The 4,352-nt window shown below is 37.2% G+C and overlaps 1 pseudogene; it reads right to left on the reverse strand.

Annotated features, from left to right (window-relative positions):
- Positions 1-1,774: 1,774 nt before the first annotated feature.
- LOC134386513 (elongation factor 1-alpha 1-like) lies at positions 1,775-3,139 on the reverse strand (annotated as a pseudogene).
- Positions 3,140-4,352: the final 1,213 nt, after the last annotated feature.

Genomic DNA, 4,352 nt, shown 5'->3' on the forward strand with positions numbered 1-4,352 from the left:
ATTTGGGGGCATTTATTTTGTATCCTGCAATGTTATTGAAATTATTAACCATCTCTAGGAGTTTTTTGATAGAGTCTTTAGGTTTTTCTCTCTATATTATCATATCATCTGCAAATAGGGACAGTTTGACTTCATCTTTTTCAATCTGGATTCTCTTTGTTTCTTTCTCTTTCCTGATTGCTCTGGCTAGTACCTCCAGTACTATGCTAAGTAGAACTGGTGAGAGTGAGCATCCTTGTCTTGTTCTTGTTATTAAGGGAAAAACCTTCAATTTTTCCCCATTTAGAATGATATTAGCAGTGGGCTTGTCATAGATGGCTTTTAGTGTGTTGAGATACTTTCCTTCTATACCTGATTTGTTGAGAGTCTTTATCATGAAGGGATGTTGAATTTTGTCAAATGCTTTTTCAGTGTCTATTGAAATAATCATATGGTTTTTGTCCTTGAGTTTATTGATGTGATGTATCACATTTACTGACTTCCGTGTATTGAACCATCCTTGCATCCCTGGGATGAATCCCACTTGATCATGTTGTATAACTTTTTTGATGTATTGCTATATTCTGACTGCTAATATTTTGTTGAAGATTTGTGCCTCTATGTTCATCAAGGATATTGGCCTGTAATTTTCTTTTTTTGTTGTGTCTTTATCCAGTTTTGGTATCAGAGTTATGTTGAACTTATAGAGTGAGTTTAGGAGAATGGCTTCTGTTTCAATTTTTTGGAGTAGTTTGAGGAGAATTGGTATTAATTCCCCTTTAAAAGTTTGATAGAATTCATCTGTAAAGCCCTCTGGGCGTGGGCTTGTGTTTGTTGGAATATTGCTGATTACTGCTTCAATCTCATGCTGTTATTGATCTGTTCAGATTTTCTATCTCTTCTTGGTTCAGTCTGAGTAGTTTGTATGTGTCCAGAAACTTATCCATACCTTCCAGATTTTCATATTTGTTGACATACAGTTGTTTATAATTGTCTCTAAGGATTCTTCATATATTTGTGGTATCAGTTGTAATGTCTCCCTTTTCATTTCTGATTTTTGTTATTTGGGTCTTTTCCCTCCTTTTTTTAAATTTTTATTTTTGGTAACCTAGCTAATGGTTTGTCTATTTTATTTTCCTTCTCAAAAAACCAACTTTTTGTTTCATTGATCTTCTGTATCAATTCTTGGGTCTCTATTTCACTTATTTCTGCTCTGATCTTAATTATTTCTTTCTGTCTACTACATTTAGTATTGATTGATGTTGTTTTTCAAATTCCTGGAGGTGAGTGTTAGGTCATTTATTTGAAGTCTTTCTGTTCTTTTGATGTAAGAGATTATTGCAATAAATTTTCCCCTTAGTACTGCTTTTGCAGTATCTCACAGGTTTTGGTATGATGTATCTTCATTTTCATTAGTTTCAAGAATTTTTTTGATGTCCTGTTTAATTTCTTCTTGGACCCATAGGTCATTCAGGAGCCTATTTTTATTTATTTATTTATTTGTTTTCTCATTAAACTTTATTTTAATGGGTCTCAAAATTCTGTGACAGATTTTTGGTCAAGATGTTTCTATTAAAAAGTATTGACCTTAGAAACTAATGGCTTAAAACTGCCACACACAAAAAACCAAATGGTCCACAAAACATTCTCCTTTCCTTCTGAAGGTTTTATGATGCATTGTTATCATTAACCAGTCTTTTACTATTACACTTAAATGGCCCATTGTGATAAACAGTTCTGAGGTCATTCTTCCACCACTGATTAAGACTGGGGTGGCAGGTATCAGGGATAATATTCATTTAGCCTCCTGAGATTTCTGGGAAGATTTGGTGACCTTGCCAGCTCTAGCAGACTTCTTGTCCACTGCTTTGATGACACCTACAGCAACTGTCTGTCTCATATCATGAGCAGCAAAACGACCCAGAGGAGGATAGTCAGAGAAGCTCTCAACACACATGGGCTTGCCAGGAACCATATCAAAGATAGCAGCATCACCAGATTTCAAGAATTTAGGGCCATCTTCCAGCTTCTTACCACAATGCTGATCATTCTTTTCCTTCAGCTCATCAAACTTGTAAGCAATGTGAGCTGTGTGACAATCCAGTACAGGGACATAATCAGTACTGATTTGGCCTGGATGATTCAGGATAATCACCTGAGCAGTGAAGCCAGCTGCTTCCATTGGTGGGTCATTTTTTCTGTCACTAGCAACATTGCCACGGCAAACATCTTTGACAGACACGTTCTTAACATTGAATCCCACACTGTCTCCAGCAAGAGCTTCACTCAAAGCTTCATGATGCCTTTCAACAGACTTTACTTCAGTTGTAATATTGACTGGAGCAAAGGTGACCACCATGCCAGGTTTGCAAATGCCAGTCTCTACTCAGACCACAGGGACAGTACCAATGCCACCAATTTTGTAGACATCCTGGAGGGACAGACGCAAGGGCTTGTCAGTTGAATGAGTTGGTGGCACGAAGCACTCCACAGCTTCAAGCAGTGTAGTGCTACTGGCATTGCCATCGTTATGGTGACTTTTCATCCTTTGAACCAAAGCATATTAGTTCTTGACTACAGCATGTTGTCACCATTCCAACCAGAAATTGGCACAAATGTTTCTGCATCAGGTTTGTAGCCAATTTTCTTAATGTACATGCTGACTTCCTTAATGATTTCCTCATATCTCTTCTGTATGTAAGGTGGCTCAATAGAATCCGTTTCTTTAACACCATCAATCGTTTCACACCCAGTGTGTAAGCCAGAAAAGCATGCTCACAGGTCTGCCCATTCTTGGAGATACCAACTTCAAACTCTCTCACACCAACAGCAACAATCAGTACAACATATCCAGCATGTTTTTGATAAAGTTTCTGTGTTCTGGGGCATAAATGATAGTCATGTAACACTTGCTGGTCTCAAATTTCCACAGGGAGATATCAATGCCGATACCACGCTGACACTTAGCTTTCAGTTTATCCAAGACCCAGGCATACTTGAAGGAGCCCTTTCCCATCTCAGTAGCCTCCTTCTCAAACTTTTCAAGGGTTCTTTTGTTGATCCCACCACATTTGTAGATCAGATGGCCAGTAGTGGTGGACTTGACTAAATCTATGTGTCCAATGGAGACTATGTTAATATGAGTCTTTTCCTTTCCCATTTTGGCTTTGATTTAGTGGTAGTTTATATGAAACCTGTGTTCTGGTATCAAAATTGTTGCAAAAAAAAAAAAAAAAAAAACCCAGTGGAGCCTATCGTCTACTTTGCATGAATTTGTGTAGTTTTCAGGGTTTTTCTTGTTATTAATTTTCCAGTTTTAGTTCATTGTGGTCTGAAAAGATATTTGGAATGTTTTCAAGTTTTTAAAATTTGCTGAGACTAGATTTGTGACCGAATATGTGGTCTATCCTGGAAAATGTTACATGTGCTGATGAGAAGAAAGTAGATTCTTTAGTTGTTGGGTGAAATGTTCTGTATATATCTTCCAGGTCCAGTTGGTCTAACATGTAGTTTAAATCCTGTGTCTCCATCCTAACTGGTGTGAGATGGTATCTCAGTGTAGTTTTTATTTGCATTTCCCAGATGCTGAGTGATATTGAGCATTTTTTCATATGTCTGTTGGCCATTTGTATATCTTCCTTAGAGAAATGCCTACTTAGCTCTTTTGCCAGTTTTTTAATTGGGTTGCCTGTTTTTTTCTTGTAAAGTTGTTTGAGTTCCTTGAATATTCTGGATATTAATCATTTGTCAGATGTATATTTTGCAAATATTTTCTCCCACTCTGTTGGTTGTCTTTTAACTCTGTTAATTGTTTCTTTTGCTGTGCAGAAACTCTTTAGTTTGATATAATTCCATTTGTTTATTTTTTCTTTGTTTACCCGTGCTTTTGGGGTTGTATTCATGAAGTCTGTGTCCAGTCTTACTTCCTGAAGTGTTTCTCCTATGTTTTCTTTAAGAAGTTTTATTGTTTCAGGGTGTATATTTAATTCTTTAATCCATTTTGAGTTGACTTTAGTGTATGGTGAAAGGTATGGGTCTAGTTTCATTCTCCTTCATAATTCAAAAGACTCTGAATGATAAATGCTGGCGAGGTTGCAGAGAAAAAGGAACTCTCATACATTGTTGGTGGGACTGCAAAATGGTGCAGCCTCTATGGAAAATGGTATGGAGGTTCCTCAAACAATTGCAGATAGATCTACCATATGACCCAGCTATTCCACTGCTATTCCACCCAGAGGAATGGAAATCATCAAGTCGAAGGTATACCTGTTCCCCAATGTTCATCGCAGCACTCTTTACAATAGCCAAGAGTTGGAACCAGCCCAAATGTCCATCATCAGATGAGTGGATACGGAAAATGTGGTACATCTACA

The sequence above is a fragment of the Cynocephalus volans genome, chromosome 9 (genome assembly GCF_027409185.1).
Source record: "Cynocephalus volans isolate mCynVol1 chromosome 9, mCynVol1.pri, whole genome shotgun sequence".
Taxonomy (NCBI): Eukaryota; Metazoa; Chordata; class Mammalia; order Dermoptera; family Cynocephalidae; genus Cynocephalus; species Cynocephalus volans.